The sequence below is a fragment of the Natator depressus genome, chromosome 5, assembly GCF_965152275.1.
Source record: "Natator depressus isolate rNatDep1 chromosome 5, rNatDep2.hap1, whole genome shotgun sequence".
NCBI lineage: Eukaryota > Metazoa > Chordata > Testudines > Cheloniidae > Natator > Natator depressus.
This window is the reverse complement of record NC_134238.1, coordinates 74,953,914-74,975,103: the sequence shown is the minus strand read 5'-3', so window position 1 is coordinate 74,975,103 and position 21,190 is coordinate 74,953,914. Positions and strand designations below refer to the sequence as shown.

At 40.5% G+C, this 21,190-nt stretch overlaps 1 long non-coding RNA gene across 1 annotated transcript in view; it reads right to left on the bottom strand.

The window, feature by feature from the left end:
* LOC141988197 (uncharacterized) overlaps nucleotides 1-21,190 on the bottom strand; it is a 94,135-nt gene that overhangs the window by 11,377 nt on the left and 61,568 nt on the right. Inside the window, exon 4 of the long non-coding RNA XR_012639693.1 lies at nucleotides 7,812-7,973. This is a non-coding gene — a long non-coding RNA (uncharacterized LOC141988197). The remainder of the gene's footprint in view (nucleotides 1-7,811; nucleotides 7,974-21,190) is intronic.

The window sequence follows — 21,190 nt, the reverse complement described above, 5'->3', positions numbered from 1 at the left end:
TTCCAAGTGCTTGAGTTTGCAATCTAAACAACATTATTTTAACATAAGTTTTCTGTGTGTTATTTCCTAACTGTGTGTGTGGGTGCTGCAGAAAAAAGGTAATTATGAGCAGCATAACTAAGGCTACGATTCTATCACAAAGGTCATGGATTCCATGCTTTCCAGGACCTCCTTGAATTCTTCTGTAGTGGAAGGGCTGGAGCAGCTGTCAGCCCCGTGGCTGCCCCCCAGCTGCCAGCGTAGCAGGCTGGCAGCCGACCCCCAAGCCTACTGGAGCAGCGGCTGCCGCCAGTTGTCAGCCCCTGGCAGCACTCCCACTGTTAGTTCCCCTCACCCAGAGTATTTTTGTAAAAGTTAGGGACAGGTCACAAGCTTCTGTAAATTTTTTTATTGCCAGTGACCTGTCTGTGACTTTTACTAAAAATACCCCTGACAGAATCTTAACATTATAACAGATACCGCATCATACATCATCAGGGTTTGAACTCTGAAACTTCCATAGCACAGCACAGGTATCTACAACTTTTAACATTGATACGTTCAGTATCATTTGTAGCTTATTTAAAATACAGATATTTCCCCCTCGCATCCAAGTATTACTGTAAACACATTCATTCAATATCAGCTAATTTGCCAAATTCAGGTCAGAGTTTTATGTTGTGTTAATTGGCCTAAACAGAAAATCATGGCAATTGGCTGCAAAGCAATCAGTATATTAACTGTAGCTATTGTTGGTGAATGTTATGTAGATCTTCTACATGTTGAGAGAGCAGGATCTATTGAATTCAAATTGTCCAGTATAAATTCAACATTGCAATAAGATCAAATAGACATAGTAAAATGTAATTTTAATTATGTTTACAGTTTACTAAAAGAATTTGTCATAAAATGGAATTATAAACCATACTGGTTTGTCAGTGATTTAAAAACAATTGGATTCAGTTCATTGCAGCTGTCTGTTTGATTTCAGATGACTGATGGCTGACAACAGAAATAATAAATGGCTCACGATAAGTATTGCCTGACACTAAAGAGAGCAGAGGGAAAAATTAAAACCATTTACTGTTAATAAAAATAAAGCCATTCAGTTCTGATTCTTGAATTGATCGATAATTGGAAACATACAATCAAAATGTAAATATGAGAATACAGTTTGACTTGGACTTGTCATATAAAGCTAGATTCAGCTGTGGCTTCTGCCAGTGCTTGTTAAGTTTCAGGTATAAGGTGAGATGATGCACGACTTAAGTCACTGGGGGCTTTGCCATTGACTTCAATGACTGCAGGATCAGGATTATAATCTCCACTGGAGTAGGAGGGAATCTGTAGTGTTTGAAAGGTGATAGAACTTCTCCTTTCCAGGAGGCCCACAGACTTGCCCAAAGAGCCGGTGAAACTGACCAGGGGAGTGGGAAAGGCAAGAGTTGCTGAAGATGCCATTTTAAAAATGTATTCTTCCCATTCTTGCGTATGCGTCAGTAGTGTAAAAAGAAACCAGAGACAAATAAATGACCTCTATAATGTGGTAGGGAAACCCAAGACGGAAAACTTAGAATACAATGCTTCATATGAAAGTGAACAGATAAATCTAACCTCCATGCTTATTGTAATGCGATAATGTGGTAGTTAGTAGTTCTAATCTCTCTTGAGATGACAACATAGTGTACTTCAAAATCATTAAAGAAATGCAACTCTATTTGCAAACATATTGCCAGGCCTTTGCCTGATCTGATTCTTGTAAGCTCAGCAATATTCTTCTCTCCTCCATTCTTAACTACTCTAATGGTTAGCCTGCTGGTTTGCCAACAAAATTGATTTCCAGCTCCTGCACGTTCTGCTGTCAATATGCTGTATTGTGCAAAGATGAGAAACTATGCATCCTTGAATCAATCACTTAACAAGGGATACATCTGAAAATTCTACTGTTGATCTGCCAGGCTTATCAGCTGTGTCTGTAACAAAGAGCTCAGTGCAAGTTCCACAACTGCACTACCAGATCTAGACAATAGTAATAAAAACACTGGCAGCTGGTCCACTCTGACATTCCTATCATCATTACCACAAGTGGAATTGTATCAGTGCTAGTTTAGCACTGGGATATATTACAAAAATTCTCAGTGTTGATACCTTGGCCAGTACCTTAATTAAAAAAACTGCAGCCAGTTTCCTAAGCTACACAGTAATGCATGTGACATATGGGATGAAAAGACAAAGCTCTTCATCCTTAATATCTACACTTCTGCATTCCACAGAGGCTCTTCCCTTGCAAGTTCTATTACACAAGGAGGTAAAACTGTCAAAATTCTTCACTCTTATGAAGAAAACTCTCACTCATGACTTAGCTTTGTGTGTATTGAAGCCCCACTTGAATCCCAGTGGAAGATCTACTTATTTTCTATTGCTTTTCCTTCACTCTTGTGTTCTATTGTAAAGTGTTTTGAGAGCACGTTAAATCAAAGATACCAAATAAAGCAAGAGTGGTAATTATATTGCTGTGGAATCTCTGTGGGGAACAGGAGTTTTGACATTCAAAAGCCAGAATACCTTTCACTGCTGAAATGATATGACCATGTCAGTTACTAGCCATCATAGGGGGTTCCTACCCAATAAAGAGAAAGGTTTTTATGCATGAGGTATGCTGGGAAAAGTTGTCAACACTGCCTGAAAGTTTTGGCTAGCTTTCCAAACTTGCCATTTCTTTTCAAGTAGTCTTCTATGTTCCAATTCTAGTCTTAGTTACAACAGGCATCTGTCTTCAGTGAGAACCATCACATTGATAACACTAGATGCTAGCTATTTTGGATAAAGATCTTAACCCCACATATCACACACATTTTTCCTGTCTTTTATTTTCCCACCAGAAAGAATGCCAATGGGTTCTGACAAAAGATGTGTCTAATAGTCTCCTGATGACTGATGGCCAGGTGATGTTGGTCAGCAACACTATCCTCTGGGAGAAAGCTTGGAAAGTGACTTTGTTTCAGTAGCTACTTTGACTCCTCAGATTGGCAGTATCACAGAAATTAAAAGAATTGGGGTTTAGGGAGCACTACGTGGCTTGTGTTCACATTCACTCCTGATCCATTAAAACAGCAGCATGTACAGCTTTAGGCTCGAGATATGTCTGCACTGTGATTGTAGACACACCTTTAGTTTAGCTAACTGGGGGACCAGAGGAAGGAAGCCATAGCAGCATATGCCTCAACATGGATGGTATAAGTCATCCTGGAACCCTGGGTAATTTCTTATGAGACTAGCTTGTGCTGAAGTGCCCATTGTCATAGCTTCACTGTTCTATGATGCAGCTAGCTAGATTAAAGTGAGTTTGGATAGGTCTATTTGAGCTGAAATCACACTCTGTGGCTGCAGTATAGGCCTACCTTCTGATCATACAAAGTGAAGTCACCGGGGACGTCAGTGCACACATGCAAAGTCACTTGCAGGACTGGGGCCTTAGTGTGATTGAGTTGTCAGAGTAGAGAATAGGGAGACAGGATCCTGAGTCCCATTCCTGGCTCTTCTTATTAATTTACTGTGTGACTTGGGCAAGTAACTTCACCTCTCTGTGCCACCCATTTCTCCTTCTTTAAAATGGAGATGATGTTACATCCCTCAAACACTTTCAGAGTATTGAATGAAAATGGCTATAATACAAATTTATTATCATGAAAATGATTATTGGCAACTAGTAGAAAGAGCACAAGAAAAAGAATTAAAGCTTGATGATCATAGTTGCTGTAGGACATAAAATAGGGAAGAGGATATTTCTCATTTTGAATATTTTTATTATTTATACTGTAACACCCAGACCTTCAACCAGGCTCTGGGCTGTATGTTGCTGTGTGTTTTACAAACATAAGACAACATCCCTGCCCCAAAGAGCTTACAAGTCTCAAAAGACAAGGAACAAGCAAAGGGAGGAAGAGCAGAACTTAACAAGCAAAAAGGCCCAGGATGATGACTGGAATATGTGTTAGCTCTATTTATGTGCCCTAAGACAAGCGCCAAGATTTGCAGAATCCCAATTCTTCCTCAGGGATTTGAGTAAGCTTGTGATCAAAGTAAAACTGTACTGGGGATTTGTCCTATCCCCAGGTGATTCACCAACTTCTAGTTAATTTTAAGTGTGTGAATTTTATAGGAACATAGGAATTACCATACTGGATCAGTTATGGTCCAACTAGTCCAGGATCCTGTCTCTGACAGGGTCCAGTAACAGTCTTTAGACAAAGGTGTAAGTACCCCTGAGCAGGCAACAGTGGGATAAACTAATCCCACAGTAGGTCTTATCCTGATCTCCGTTAGAGATTGGCTTGAACCTAGAAGCACGAAGTTTAAGATCCTTTCCCACAGTTTTTGCTACCATTTTTGTTAAATTACATATATTTTTGTGAATATAACTCTGGATATTCTTTCTATCTATATAAATATCCAGTCCCTCTTTGGATCTTTTAAGTTCTTGGTGTCAATGACGTCCTGTGACAATGAGTTCCACAGTTTAATAACACATTTGTGTGAAAAAGTATTATGCCTCTTTGGAATTTTAGTTAAGTATTGCCAATTCTTCAAAACTCAGTGTGTGTTTTTATGGGATCGGCATAGGTCCATAGTGTTACATTTTATTTATTTATCAGCAGATGAACAGCACCATAATTTTCCTCTTTGCTTGCAGCCTCAGTACTCTGAGACATGAAGTTGCCTCTCCCATGAGCTTTGATGCCTTAGTCTCATATTGGATGAGCCAGTGATGTTTTTCCCCCCTCAGCAAGGAGAAATTACACCTTACAAATGCCACCTTACAGATGGTCATTGTGAGAAATCATGCATGCCTACAGAGAAAAGAAGGGACACCGATAACTTCTGCTCTTACTTGAACCTGTGTAACCACATTGATTTCAATGGAAGCTGTGTGCTTGTATCTCTAGGCAGAAATTATAACAGAGTTTTTATTGTTATTTGTTTGTTTCATTACCATGGCGCCAGCTACTTGACGACAACGACAGGAGAAATTTTAATTTTCAAAGCATGTTCCAGCTTCAGATAGCAGTATCGTGTAGCTTGCAATTTATTCATAAGAATGAAATCTGAGTTTTTAAAGCACAAAGAAAACTGAGAAAAGAAACACTTACCATGAGGAATCAAGAGCTGGCTCAGTACCTAAATATAACAGTCTCTTTTTAGGAAACATTTGTTAAGAGGTCTTGATCTAACTCCCAATGAAGTCAGTAGAAACTCGACCATTGACTTCATTTGCAGTCATATTAGGGCCGTGATGCAGTTGAGAAAAAAAAACATCCAGATAATCAAGCATAATAGCTAGAAAAAATTACTATTAGACCCAAGAGTTCATCACTTTAAGATTCATCATTTCAAATGGTGTCTGACTACCACAACGAATGGCCCTTTTTGTATTTAATGTATGTCTCCTGAAATCAAGATTCGATTCTACATTGTTGCATTTTTCCTGCTGAAGAATGCTGTATTAAATGGATGAAGATCCAGGTTCAGGAGAATCACTCCATTGGTTATTAAGGGCCATATTCTGATATCCTTACAGAAGGCTAGTAGTCCCTTATTCATGAGCAGACCCACTGACTTCAGTGGAGCTGTTCACGTAGAAAGGTACTATTCATTATAAATAACTGGTGTATATCAGACTCTGGCCCTAAATGAGTAAGTATTGGTTTGATCCATACACATCATTAGTGCATGATGGCTATAGTGGAGACTGTAATAGAAATGTGTAACTGGTTTTTATTTTAACCCAGTTTTTGTAGCCTCTGATTTGCTTAAGCATAAAGATTTATCCAGTCTTAGTAAGCTTTAATTACTTTAATTCTTCCCAGATTCTTACTTAGTCACTGTGAACTAGAAAAGTAACTCAAATGTATCAGAGAAAGAGAAAAAAGTAAAACAGAAATAATATTTGGTTCAATACTTTAGAAAAATCCTTTCAGCAAAGTAGTAAATGCATTCTGGGCCATGTAATAAACATGAAGAGTGCAATGTGAAAAACACCAATAAAGTGAAAAAATAAATAAATACAAAGGAACAATTCAAATATCTAACTAAATTATTAACTATCAATGCTGGAGGATGCAATGAAGTTAAATAAATTATAAACTGTTGCATCTTGTATTTGCCAAGAAGAATGAACTTCTTTTAATTCTTGTAACTTCTTAAACTGGCACTGTACAGAGCATCAAAAATTAATTAAAGGGGTAAATACTATTTGGAGTCAGTGTTTTGAGAGAACATAGACATTAACACTGAGAACTGAAAAAACAACATAGCTGGAAAAAGAATTCAACTACATGCATATTTTCCCTCCATAGTACATACAAATTTCTCTCTTTCCCACAGATAGCTGTATTTTACTTTTATTTGGAGCTTGTTCACTATACTCTCATAACCTGTTCATAAACCATTAGCTGAATTAAAATCCAGGAGCCAGTGCCCTCTGGCAACACAAAGCAGCCATAACTTCAGCTAATAGCTCCAGAGTAATTTCTGCATAAGGATTCATGAGGAGAGTACAGCCACCACCACACCTCCTACATCAGTCTTTTCTGAAGAGGGGGTGTGCCAGAGAGAAGGGTGCACGAGGGGATGTCTCTGTGTCCTGGTGATTGTGCTGACCACTAATTTTCTGAACAATATTTTAAGCTTTTTTGCAGTACTAATTTTCTTGCTTACTTCCTTTTACTGAGGTTTTTTCCTCCCACATTTAAGCATTGGCAAACAGAGTTATAACTACAATGGAGAAGTATTCTTATCTCAGTTACAGATTTACAGCTGTGGAAATTCATGGATGTCAATGGAGATACTCCTGATTCACACCAGAGTACTAAAATTAGCAGCCAAAACTTCAAATGCAAGAGAACTGAAAAACTGAATATTCCGAATGCATTCATTTGGCAGAAGTGTATTGAAATACAATTTCTTTTTGCGGTTTTCTTTTTTACAGTTCCACCTTAAAATTTGTTTTTGTAAAAGAAGTGTGTGATCACTTGAAAGAATCTGGTTTTCTAATCCATCCATGGTCAGAAAATAACTATAGCAATAGAATATGTACAGTTTTTTTAAATAAAGTAATTATGTCTCTCCATGCCAATTGCTTGGGGAATATTAAAATGTTTAATTGTTTGTTAAACTGATTACATGAATATTTTATTTAGGGTGATATCCTGCTTTAATTTAAGTCAAAAGGAGTTGTGCCACTGATTTTAATGGGATCAAGTTCTATACAATGTCCCTGATTTGAGAGCAGTGGAGATTCGACAGGTACTAGATATCGTACATGACAACTGGAATAAAAATGAATTACTGGTTAAAAATGTTTGAGAACAGAAGAGGAGACAATTTATACTTAAAAAGGGAATGTGGAAAGAGGAATATTTTGGGAAACATTTTGGCCTCGGAGTGCCTTGCTTCAGTTTGATGGGTTTATCCATGAAAAGAGAAAGTGTACTGTTAAAGTAGGCATGAAGAAAAGGAGGACTTGTGGCACCTTAGAGACTAACAAATTTATTTGAGCATAAGCTTTTGTGAGCTCCAGCTCACTTCATCGGATGCATTCAGTGGAAAAGTAGGCATGGTTCACCATGTGGACTGCCTGAGGTGGTATTCTCTCAGGAGGGAGTACATAGCATAAAGTGTCAGAGGATATTGCCTCCAAACGGGATTAAATCCTGGGCTGTGCACAAGGGAGTCAGGAATCTCCTTTTCTCCAAGTTGTGAGAATGGCTGCTTCCTTGCCATTGGGCTGCAACATGCTCCACCACTGCTATAATCACACCTTCTCACCCTACCTGTGGGTTCCAAAGGGAGAGTTGACCTAGGAATCCCTATCAGTGGGAATCCCACTGGTCATGCCAATGCTGTTCCACCTTTGTCTCATAGGGCCCCTGAGAACTCCACTCCACTGCATGAAGAGGGAAACAACAGACCAACTGCATCGGGTCCTTGTCCTCCTATGGAGAAAAAACACCTCAGTTCCTTTGATGCAGACAATGCAATAATCACAGGGGATGAGGTAGGATTTTCCCAGAGTCTGAATATCTGGCGGAAATCCTGACCCCAGCTCCACAGATCTCAAGATAACTTAGCTGCTACAATTGGCCATGCCTCAAAAAAAAAAAAAAAAGACACCCAGCCCCAAAAACAACAACAAAAACCATATAGATCCTAAATACACATTGCTCATTAATACTGGCTGGCAGTGGATTGAGAATAGTGGGAAGTGTAATCAGTAGGATCTGTTCTTTTCTTTCCACAGGTCTAGGCTTAATTTGCTCTCTTCCATGCCACGCAGAGGAGTGCAGCACTTGGCCCTAGTTATTTATGATTAAATAAAATACTGTTTGAAGAGTGTGTGAGATTGGATTTTCCTTTAGCATATCCTTCTACTGAAGCAGAATATATATAGGAAAATTATGGTATCTGGTCTCTGAACATGGAAAGAAGGTGCAAAATACTTCATAAGACCTTTAATTTTTTATGCTATTTGGTCCTGATACCCAACAAACCAAGTCTAGCATTAAGCCTAGGTATGATGTCATTTGATGTCTCAAAGGAGTAAAGTCAATTTATTCATATGTAGGTGAGCGGAAACGTATCAATTTAAATGTAGTTTCCTCATTAGTCTTCCATCCTGATTAGCCATCCCACAGCCTTTGTGCAAGAGGCTGGGGATCCAAATCCAGTGATTGTCCTTGATCAGCATGCAGGCAAGGGGAAATCTGCACTGGTACATGCCACTACCAATCACAACTTATTGCTGAACCTTGATGACATCATTCCTCAAGGAGCACTGTTGCCATTGACTGCACAACCACTGTGGTCACAGGGCCCCCCAGGAAGAGAGCATGACAATGGTACATTAATCAAACAAATGACTGAGGACTCACTTTGCATTAATTTACTCCTTTTTCCCTTGTGGATTGGAGGATAGAAGAATATTGGCAAGTGCGTGCAGCCCGGCCATGGATTTGGGTTTCCAGAGGAGATCTAGGACAAAGGGGAACAAGCTCCAGAGCTAGCTCCTACCTCTGCCATGCCTCTTCTATCCCAGATATGCAATTTTCATCTCCCGTTTGCTCACCAAAGCTCACAGTTGGAGATGCCATAAACTGATACCCAAACTATAAATGTGAGGTTTATAGTGATACTTATCAGATAAGAGGCACTATTATACTTATTCACTTTGCATTGTTAGATTCAAAATGAAGCAACATGCCCAGTTAATATTCATTGAGATGGAAAGAAATCTGAAGCTGAATGAAGTATGTTGAGTGTTTTGTTGTTTGCATCCTTTACAAACCATAAGCAGCTATGGGTTTGGCTTTATTCCTAGTGCAGATACTGCAAGCTGTTTGCAATAGATTCAAGTTTTGGTGAATAAGCCCCTCAAGGCCAGTACAAAAAGTAAAGTACCCATCTTTATTCGACAATTACATATATATTTACAGTATGAGCCTGCTGTGAAAATGGGTGTTCAATGTAATCAGCTGTCTGGTTTAGAGATGTCTTTTTCATAAAGTACAGTAATAAAATAATGGTTACTTAAAGCTGAGAGTAAAAGAACAAACATAAAAGCTATAGTAGATGTTCATGGAAGGCAAAAATCGGTCAGTTGCACCAGTGTAAACCTGAGTAATGCCACCATCAACTTCAGCATCATTCCTGTGGATTTATACCATCATAGCACACCATATTAGACCAAACACTGACATTCAAAGAGCACATCAAGTAGCTGGAAAACAAAGTGAACTCCAGGAATTGTACACAACAGGAACTGGCCAACACAAAATGGAGAGCTGACCCCAAAACATGCCAAGCAAGTCTCACTCTTAGAGAACTATCCCCCAGTATGGTCTCATGTGAGCTATGCTCATGAAAATGATACTGAACTCAATTAATCCTGAACTCAATTATGTGGAGGCCCTAGGCAAACACCTGAACACTGTCTGATGGAGTGTCACCCTGTCAATATCCTGTACTCCCAAGGAACTATTTGCGATAAGTGACAACACCAGGTCTTCGGCGATGGTTTTAGAGTGACAAGCTATGATGACCACCATCAGAACAGAGTGGATTCTGGTTCACTGAGCTCATTCACCATCAAATTAATTTCTATGATGTTTCCTTAACAATCATATGAAAAGGAAATTATTTTCTTCTTCTGTTGCTTTTAATGATGTAACCACTTCTGCTGCTCAAGGTTTCACCCCACCTGTCATACAGCATATCTATATCTTGTTGTCTACCCAGGACAAAGAAATATTGCATTTTCATGTAACTCCTTATAGCATCAATGGAACAAACATGTTGCCATGTGGTGCCACTTTATTTTTCTGGAAATTCAGTAATAAAAATCAGTCCTTGGGCAAGGTGAATGAACCTCGAAGATAACTGTAGGAAGATCAGATAGGCCAGTAGACTGTACGGGAGTTTTACAGCTAATTCTATCAGCTCTGGGCAGATGAATTTTTTTTAGGAAAAGCCTAAGACTCGCAAGAAGAGTGTGATCAGGCTGGGCTTACCAATGCTGCGCCTAGTGATTAGGTCACTGGGTCCCAGCTCCCCAGTCTCCAGCAGCCCTCACTGTTCTAACACTATAGTGGTACCCCTTCAGAAGGAAGTGATTCAGCTCTGTGGCCAACTCACAAACTGCGTTTTCCCCATTATGGAGTAACAGACTCCAACAAAATATATACATTACAATGGCCCCAAAAAAGGAAGGGCCTTCATCCCCCCTCCCCCAGGCCCCTGTAAGTTGCACACCCTTTTCCCAGGGATTACAAAGTCTCTAACCGCCACTTAACTGTGGGGTCTGTGCTCCCTTCACAAGAGGGTGGTAGTTAGAGGAACCCTAGCCCTGCCTCTCCATTAGGCTCTGACCCACAGCACTACAAGAGACAGCAATAGCAAACTCCCCAGACTGCTTCAGGGCTGCTTCCCTGGGCCACTTCCTATTCCTTATCCTCACTTTCCAGAGCGTGGTCAAAAGCCTTGCAAATGACACACCAGAAGTTAGAGCAAAGTGTTCCTTAGTCTTAGAGAAAGGCTAGTCCCTCCTTTAGCGCCCAACGTAGGAGCTGCTTGCAGACCCAGGAGTGCTGCTGTACCCTTATTTAGGAGAACCTCTCCTATCTTCCCCCCTCTGAGATGTCTGGCTCTCTTTTAAGCTTCCCCTCCAGCTGCAGCAGGCTCTGCAGGTGTGACAGGGCAGAGCCCCCTGGGCCCAGAACTATTTCTTACCTGCTTCAGTCACTGTGTGGGGCATATATATACCATCACAGAGAGAAAAGATAGGTCATGATTAGGCCCATATTAAAAGCATGATATTCAAAATATGGTTATGAAACAAACACTAAATGTATAAATTGTTTGCATATCTACTTTCATTTGTTGAATACTTTTTGCACTTATACATACTTGGTAGCAAAGTTCATAAAATGGTATATGTGAAACATTTCTGTAGTATGTGAAATCAAAACTTTCATATTTTCTTCACAAGTAACACCAATGCGGATCAGATCCTGTGGTCCTTGACAGAACAAAACTCTCATTGACATCAGTGGGACTGCAAGATCTGGTCCATATTGATTATACTTGATATAATCACAGTGGTTTATTATATAATATGACTGGCAGTTGTCATGTCAATTCCAATCTTTAGATTCCCCTAGTTTGATAAATACTGTATAGTCATACCCCAAGGACAACAGTTCTTATAGTGGTAGATTAACTGAATGAATGGCATGCCTTTTATTTTACTAAATGTGAGACTTACATAAAAGTACCTCTTATGTCCATAAAAAGACAACAGAAATGTTCCTTTTCTTTCTAGTATCATAACAATGGCCACACGGGATCAACGTCCAGCTAGCCCACTATCCTGTCTTCTGACAGTGGTCAGTGCGAGATGCTTCAGAGGGAATGAACAGAGCTGGGTAATTTTAAGTGATCCACCCCACCCCATCCCACCCTCCCCCGTCATCTAGTCCCAGCTTCTAGCAGTTGGAGGTTTAGGGGCAGATGGAGTTGCATCTCTGACCATCTTTTCTAGTAGCCATTGATGGACCTATCCTCCATGAACTTAAATTTCTCTTTTTAACCCAGTTATACTTTTGGCCTTCAGAACATCCCCTGGCAACAGGTTCCACAGGCTGTGCATAGTGTGAAGAAGTACGGCCTGGTTTGAAATTAATAGGCTGCAGATTTAAAGCAATCAGGTGATCCCTGATTCTTGTGTTACATGAACGGGTAAACAACACTTGCTTAGAGGACTATAAAACCACAAATGGTGTGGGGAAAACTATCACATCGCCCAGTCGTCTCTTTTCTAAACTTGAACAGTCCCAGTCTTTTTAATCTCTCCTCATATGCAAGTTGTTTCACACCCCTAATCATTTTCAATGCCCTTCTCTCCACCTTTTCCAAGTCTAATATGTATCTTTTTTGAGGCGGGTGACCAGAACTGCATGCAGTATTTAAGGTATGGATGTGTCATGGATTAATATAGCACAGTGCTGCCCAAACTTTTCCTGCCCCACCCCCCACCCTACCAGTAATGGAGTCTCTCCGCATGCCGTCTCCATTTCTGCACAGTTGGCTCAGCAGAGGAGCTAGGGCTGCAAGTGGAGCTGGGGGCAGAACTGGGGATGGAGTCAGAGAGGGAACAAAGGCAGAGCTGACCTGGGGGTGAAGCAGGGGACAGAGCGGACCTGGGCTAGGGCTGGGAGCGTGGCCAGGGAGCAGAGCAGCCGTTGAGGGTAGAGCAGGGCTGGGGAATGCTCCCTCCCCACCCCCTGTGGGCACTTTCCTGGGCCTTGACACACACACACACACACACACACACGTTCCTCTGCACACACCCCCCCCCATGGGGGCACATCCCACAGTTTGGTGATCATTGATACAGCAGCAATGATATTTTCTGTTTTATTATCTATCCCTTTCCCAATGGTTCCAAACAGTCTGTTCGTCTTTTTGATTGCCACTGCATATTGAGCAGATGTTTTCAGAGAACTATCCATGATGACACCAAGATCTCTTTCATGAGTGGTAACAGCTAATTTAGACCCCATCATTTTGTATGCATAGTTGGGATTATGTTTTCCAATGTTCATGACTTCATATTTATCAACACTGAATTTCATCTGCCATGATGCACAGACTGAGAAATGCAAAATTAAGCTCAAATGCATTAGGGAGGGTTAGGTTTGCTAGAGTTGTATATTTTAAATTTAGTTTGCATTTGTTGTCCTATAAACAAAAATGAAATATTTGTAAACTGCTTATCTCTAGACTAACCTCACTGAAATGGAGATAGAATAATAGGACTGGAAGGGACCTCAAGAGGTCATCTAGTCCCATCCCCTGCACTCATGGCAGGGCATAGTTTTATCTAGACCATCCCTGACAGATGATGGTTCCACAGATTAATCTCTGGGGAATTTATCTGGCATCATGCTTCGGATGCAACAGAAAGAAAGCCTTTTGCCTTGTTTGCTTACTGCTCTCCTCCTGTTGAAAAGTGAGTTCTTCTGCTCTCCTAAAATTCATTAAAATGAGACAACCATGCAGAAAAGGAAGAGAAACAAAACAAAAACAACAAAACACAAAAATACTATTAAAATATAATTCAACATAATTTTCAATAACTGTTAGTACTAACGCCATGACCAAGTTCAGAGAACAATGCTATAAATTGGAACAAAAACATTGCTTAGAATCTTTTCTGAGAACTCAGTAGGAGGTTCTGATAGCTAATCAGTTCTCCATTGTGTTTTACTGCAAGAGTCTAAAAGGAAAAGGTGAGGTGAAGGTGTCTGCTAGTTTAAATCTAAATGACAAATTTAAGTACACTGATGTTGTAATACACATACACACACACCCACACACACTTACTTAACAGGCAGTATTTACAACACAAAGCTGAAAGAATCAACTTTCCACATCCAGAGCTCCATATTGCTTCTTAATAAAGAAGAATGCATTCTTCCATATCTTGCAGAATCAACTATTAGCTTCCAACTATTAGTTGGAAGAGCCTGGTGGCATTGTGCTGTTATCTTTGAATCTTACTCTATTCTCAAAATCCTAATATACTCATGAATATCTGAAGTCAGTGCTGTGGAAGAGACACGTAAAACCACATATCTTTTATCTGACAAAATTCATGGCTTCCACAGGGCTTTGGGGATAGTCTATCAGCGCCCAAGATTTTCTTGTTAGAAAATTGTGTAGAAAAATACCCTTATGCTTAAAAACATTTAATGATATGTTGGGTCCAACTGGACACTCATACCAGTGTAAACCAGAAGTAGAAAATTAAGCTACTGTGAGAGGAGAATCAGGCCCAAGACTTTTGCATCCTGACTTGGTTATGGTTATGATAAAGTATTTTTGTTTTTTAAGTGGAAAGAAAATGATCCAAAGCTCAGATCCAGACCCATTTCTCTGCAAGTGTATGAACCACTGGTACAAGGAGTTTTATTGAAAATACTGTAAAGTTAAGGTGTAAATTAGCTTTGTAAAATTTTGTGTGGTTTAAAAGCATCTGAACTGTTTCTCGCCTGAATTTTTCTTCTCTGTCTCATAAAAGTTGTTTTCATATTTATAACAGAAATTTGAAATTTCCTATAGCAAATAGTCTAATTTAGACTGGTGGGTCACATGAAGAAACAGTGAGAGATTATCAGGCATTAGAACACACGATCTTCAATTGCCAATAGCTGGACCAACAGCTTGCATGTCAGATGCCAAAGAGTTTAATTACTTACTCCCAGACACTATATAAATGCAGGTTGCAGAGTAACAGCCGTGTTAGTCTGTATTCGCAAAAAGAAAAGGAGTACTTGTGGCACCTTAGAGACTAACCAATTTATTTGAGCATAAGCTTTCGTGAGCTACAGCTCACTTCATCGGATGCATCCGATGAAGTGAGCTGTAGCTCACGAAAGCTTATGCTCAAATAAATTGGTTAGTCTCTAAGGTGCCACAAGTACTCCTTTTCTTTTTATATAAATGCAACATTTTAGTGTTGGGGAAACAGTTTTTCCTCTTGTGGAGAAATTCAAAATAAGATAGTTCAAGGATAGGGTGTACAAGACATGCAGGAGAGGGATAATAATGAGCTTTTAAGTAGAAGCTAAATAATGGAGGTCCTGCCCTCAGGATCTCTGATCATCCTTGCTCTTTAAGATTCCTTGATACAAGGTGTCATGTTATTTTTCCATAATGCCTGTGGAGTTATCTTGTATTATTACTCCAAACACAGCAAGCAAGTGGGGTCTAGAATATTCAGTCTTCCCTAGGGTTTCGAGACAACACAATCTGGAGGTTTTTTGGTCGGTATTTAGAAAAAGCAACGAGTTCCCAAAATCATTATTTATTATCGTTCAATGCATTTTTAATAAGTGTGTTTGCTAGGCAGCATTCTATAGTTGTTCAATATGTTCCATTAACAAAAGTTAATTCTATCTGGTTTGCACCTCAGTAACGTGTGCTAATTGACAATGCAGAGTCATGGATCAGCGGAAAGAATTGTATATTAATTTAAAAAAATGCATCATGGGGATATTCACGTAATGATATTAAAATTCATTTTCAGCTATGTTCAATGTTATCTCTATAATTACAAAGTAATATTTTTTGGAAAGTAAGTTGCTTTTTAACATTATGGTCTGTTAAGTTGATAATGCAACGTGAATCTGGCTGGCAAGTGGCTTATTTAATGGTGCAGTGAACGGATTACTTTTGAAAGCTTAAGGTTGACCTAAAATTAATCACATTGGAATAACTGCTATATTACAAATCCATCATTACTAATTACAATAATGTATTTTCTTTACTTGAGCATTTGCTATTATTGGCAAGAATTTTGTTTATTTCATTTTTGGATGGTTGAAATTTATTTTCACTAAGTCACCTTGAGGCGGATTTAAAAAAATATTCTGTGGATTTTTTTTTTAAAATCCTTGTTTTGTGTCCTCCACCTTCATTACTTTTCCTTCAGAACAAGGAAACAAGAGATGACAGAACTGAAATATCCTATATGTTCTCCAGCTAACCACTTCTTAAGACAAGGATGTACTAGACATCATCTCAGGCCTCTGTCTTTCAACAAGACGGGCAAACAGCGGCTGGCTTTTACTTCCACATGGACTCCTATTTACTCAGTGCATCCTTGTGCATCCCTCCACAGGCCCTGGGCCTTAACTTGCCCATGAGATAATTCTGATAGAGTTTAGACTTGACTGGGAGTTGATGTTTAAATAATGTTTACTGTGGAAATGAAGCACTTGCTTCTGCAATGACATTAGCAAACAATGAATCATCAATTTGCACTAGGGTGAGCAGATGTCCCAATTTTATAGGGACAGTCCTGATGTTCAGGGCTTTGTTTCTTTTTTTTTTTTTTTTTTAAATATAGGTACTATGACAAAGTTCCAAGCCTGTATTGGTGGGTCCCGTGCTTCTGGGTGGATTCAGTGTCCACAGAAACTCACTAAGGCCCCAATGTGACCTTCCTTTCACAGTGTAGCAGCAAGAGTCACAGCCTATTGAGTTACTTTCATCACAGGCCAGTATGGGGGTTGGGAAGGGGAAATACCCCACAGTCTTCCTCGTTCCATCGAGCTCAGTAGGCACAGTTCGTCCTCCTGACTGGACCGAGGCCTGCTTCCCCTCTCAAGAGGATCTCTGTAGAGCAGGGGACATGGGGGAAGAACCCAGGCCCACCCTCTACTCTGGGTTCCAGCCCAGGGACCCCAATGGTAGCAGCTGTTGGTGGATTTACCTTCACCACTGCAGCTGCTTTGATTCCCTAGGCCACTTCCCCCATAGTCCCCTTTTTCCTAACTTCACCCTCACCTCCAGCTCCTTTCACCTGGACTTCTCCCTAGGGAACTGGAAAGGAGAGCTTTTAAGCAGTATGAGACCTTGATTGGTTCCAACTGTCTTCATTAGCCTACCAGCCTTAACTGACCCTTTGCCAGTTAATTGGGGTCAGGTGCCAGCATTAGCCTAATGACCTTAACTGGTTAAGTGGCATCAGGTGTCTTGATTGGCCTGGAGTAGCCTTTGTTTGGCTATCCAGGGAACAGGGACCTGCTCATTCAAAGGCTGATATACCTGCCTTTGACTACTCTCTTATCCTTCTGGTCTGAGTCTGTCATAGTGCCTATTACTCCCCATCCCGTCCCGATTTTTCACACTCTCTATCTGGTCACCCTAATTTGCACTGAATTATGGAAAAGTATTTTTACTTTGTATGTTATTCTTATTTATATTTCAGTAGTAATCAGAGTGTGTGAGGCACTTTGCAAACACAGGAAGACACAGACGCTGCTCTGCAGAGGGCATAATCTAAAGAAATGAAAGACAGATATAAGGAGAGGGAAAGGACACAGTTTACCAAGAAAGGGTTGCATTGTAGCTTTGCTACAAGCCCAGCATATGGAGCAGCAAGTTGTTGTACTGCTCTAGGAGCACTTCAGTAAGCGGGATGTAATTCAGCATCAGAGTGTAAAACAGATGTCTTAATATGTTCATTTCCAATTGTGGTACAGGTTAAACTTCTCTAGTGGGGCACCCTCGGGACCCGACCGGTGCCGAACCAGAGAATTTGCCAAACCAGGGGAGGTCAATGCAGAATGCCAGCGGGGGTCTCCATAGGCGTGGGAAGTAGGTTTGCTAGGGCACCCCAGGCTTTGCACCCATCATGGCTCCCCACCCAGGGGCTCCGCTGCCACCCGGCGTCTCGGCTGCTCGTCCAGGGTCCTAGCCACTGGCCCCAGGTCCTCCCCCACCCTCCCAGAGCTTGAGCGCCGCAAATCAGCTGTGCTGGGAGGAAGGAGGAGGAAATGGTAAGTGTGGGACCGCCGGCGTGCAAGAGGCATGGTGGGAAGTGGGCGAAGGGGGGAGCTTGGCACCGGTGGATGCTCTGCACCCACTAATTTTTCCCCATGGATGCTCCTGGAGCACCCACGGGGTCAGTACCTGTGCTGGCCCACGGCTGTTGCCGGACCAGGGCGTGCCGGATTTGAGAGGTTCAAGAAGTATCTGTAAAGTTTAGTCAGCACTCACACTGGAGCCTGGTAGGGAAGAAGGCTCAAATGGCACTTATTAACTGCATGAACACAGAGTCTGGTTAGTCATTGAGAAACTTCTAGTTCACACTGGGCATGCTCAACAACACAGGTATTAACATAGTTACTCGCACACTAATAACTTGGTACCTGCCCTGATATCTCACTAATTTATTTACACTCCCTTTGCCCTGGTACACGTCTTTTAAAGTGAGCATAGTGTATATAATATTTATGTGTGTGCAAATTATAAAATAGAAATCTTTCTAGTTTGACTATTTATGACTCAGTTAAATTAGTTTTTCCAGTGCTTCCCTTCTTTATTATCTAAGGGATGATGAGCTAGGTTCTCGGTTACTAGACTTTTCGATCAACTACTGGAAGCTGCTTTCCCAGAGATGAAAGAGGAAAATGCTGAGGAGGACTTCACAAACTGCTTCATTTCAATCCAGAAAATAACATTCTCAAAGAGTTTATTTCAATGAGAGAATAAATTTTGCCCTGAGGTTCATGAATCATCATGATTAGGATCCTATTCTCCCTCCTGTTGATTTCTGGCTCTGACCCTGGTCATGCAGCTCAAGCAGTTTGCATACCACTGTAAAATGACTTGTAGATTAAAGGGTAAATTCTGGACACACAAAGGAGGCCTGGGGTTTGAGAGCCATACACGGGGAAACTCTGTGGAGATCCAGGATGCTAGGACGATCCCCATAGCACCCTCCAATCAAGGGCATATAGCATATGTGCAGCTGTTCCACAACCGCTGCTACAGACAAGCCCCCACATCTTACCCCAGAGTTCACCAGCAGTTCTCATATTCCCAGTCCTTCAATCCAGTGTCTCCTTTCCACTCTGTGGTGCAGAGGTGTGTGAAACAATCATGATGTACCCTCCCATGTAATTGAGCTACAGAGGTTTCACTGCTTTGGGGGCCTTCAGCAACCATGAAAGAGTTTCAGGATTTAGCCTTAAGAAGAACTTTGATTCCTAGTATTTTTCTTTTCTGTTTATAAATGCTATTATGCCACTTAATACTTTACTACATACATAGGGTGTTGCTGGGGAGATGAAATAAACTCTTAGCTGGGAGTGTTAACCAATGAATTAGTCCCCTCAGACTATAGGCATTCTTTTCCCTGTTTCACAGTAGAGCAAACTTTGCCAACTATCACTTTTCCAGGCATGAAAATCTATATTGTAATTCCTAGTTGGGTGCATTGTCTCCTTTCCTTAGTGCTATTCCCCATGTAAAAAAATATAAAATAAAATATAGAGTGCATTACAACTGATAGCATGTTATATTGGTTGCCAAAAAGCTAATGACTTTCCAGTTTTGTAATAGATATTAGTAATTAGCAATTTTGTGACCCTTGTTTGAATTAAACTATAGATGTAAGAAGAGAGTTAACATTCAAAAACCTCAAAATAAAATATAGGAAAGACAAAGAACAAAGAAAACACCAACAAAACTGCAGTTTATTTTCTAAAGTTGTTATTTTGCCATTTCTAAGGAACAGATCTGGGATCATGCACAAAGAACAAATAAATGTGCTTTGCATAGCAGACCTTTATGTAATTCACAGGAGTTTTTACACCCTGGGATTGAAATTGGCTAGGGGAGGAGCCAAGCGATCTCTTTTACCTGGATAGCATGGCCCAATACCTAGTACAGAAAGGCTTCCATCCCCTCTTACTGTACACAAGTGCTACATCCCTGTTACTTAAGCACACCCTTTCCCGGAACTCTGGGTTACAGTTTACCTCTCCAGGGGCATTAGATAACTGAAGCATATAACACACAGACTTTGCAAAAAAGTTTCTAAAATGAATCATTCTTTACTTTAGACCCCACAAGAAATATAGAGCTTTAGACAAATTAACAATACTTATATGCCATTCCCTGCATCAGTTTCCTCACTATACTGGCATATTCTCCAGGATTTGGGTCAGTTTCCTTGCAAGATTTCAAACCCCCTCTCCACACACCTTTTTTCATGGCTTCTCCTCTAGAAAATGGGAGTCTACCCTCTCCCATCGGTCCAGCTTCCTCAGCTACCCCCACAATACTGCTCAGCTATAAAAACACCCTCTTCTGTTCCTCTCTCCAAAATGCCCCATGAGAGATCTGTCTTTTATAACCTCCAGTCTTCTTGGTCAGGTGACTCCTGATCAGCCGTGTCAGATTATCAAAGTCCCCCACCAGGTGATCTATTGCTTAGTTACTAGCCTACCTGGGTGGACTGGTTGCCTTGGTCTGCTCCTATTCTGGCTCTTACAGAACCACTGGAGACGCTGTTTCTCAGGCCATCTGTGAGAGCATCATTCTGAGGTGGAGGCCTACATGTCAGGCAGTAAGGGATCAGATGACTCCAGAAATTGGCAAGAGGAGACAGAGCATTTCACAAGTCACAGATTTGAATTGTACCAAGACAGATACTGAACAAGTGCTACAAAGCACTTTGGGGCTTGTATTGTTATCATCTGATGCGTAGTGATTTATTTGAAATGAATTTGTGTGGTCAGTGCATTTCCATATAATAAAAAACAGACTTATAAGTACTACCCTTCTTGGGAATATCACTAGAAAGGAGGCCAAGAACTGAAAGGCTATGGAGACTGAGCTACCTTTTCATTTCAGGCAGTAGTTCTTTTATATAGGCCAGGCTTTGCTGTATTTTCTTTTATTGCAACTTAAATAAAACACTTTTCACAAGCATCAAAGTGCTGAATCTAAAATATAACACAGAAGAACAACTACATTCAAAAGAAAAGCAATTGGCCAAATGAAAAGTTAAGCTTTCATTTTAAATGGAACAATAAGTCAACAATGCAATTCTCAAAAAAACAGACAGTTCCACCAGAAATAGAGCTTGATATTTAGAACTGAAATATGATAAAAGTGGAAGAATAAGAAATATGTGCAAGTTCTGAGTAGGTATATACACAGAAACCAAATGCTGGCATTAGTGTCACCTACACTGTTTTTTCTTAGTGTAGAGGGTGGACCTCATGGAGCTACTGGGTGGTTTTTCTGTAGGGTTATGAGATTTTTTTCCCCCCTACTCCTCAGTACTTCTATATAATGG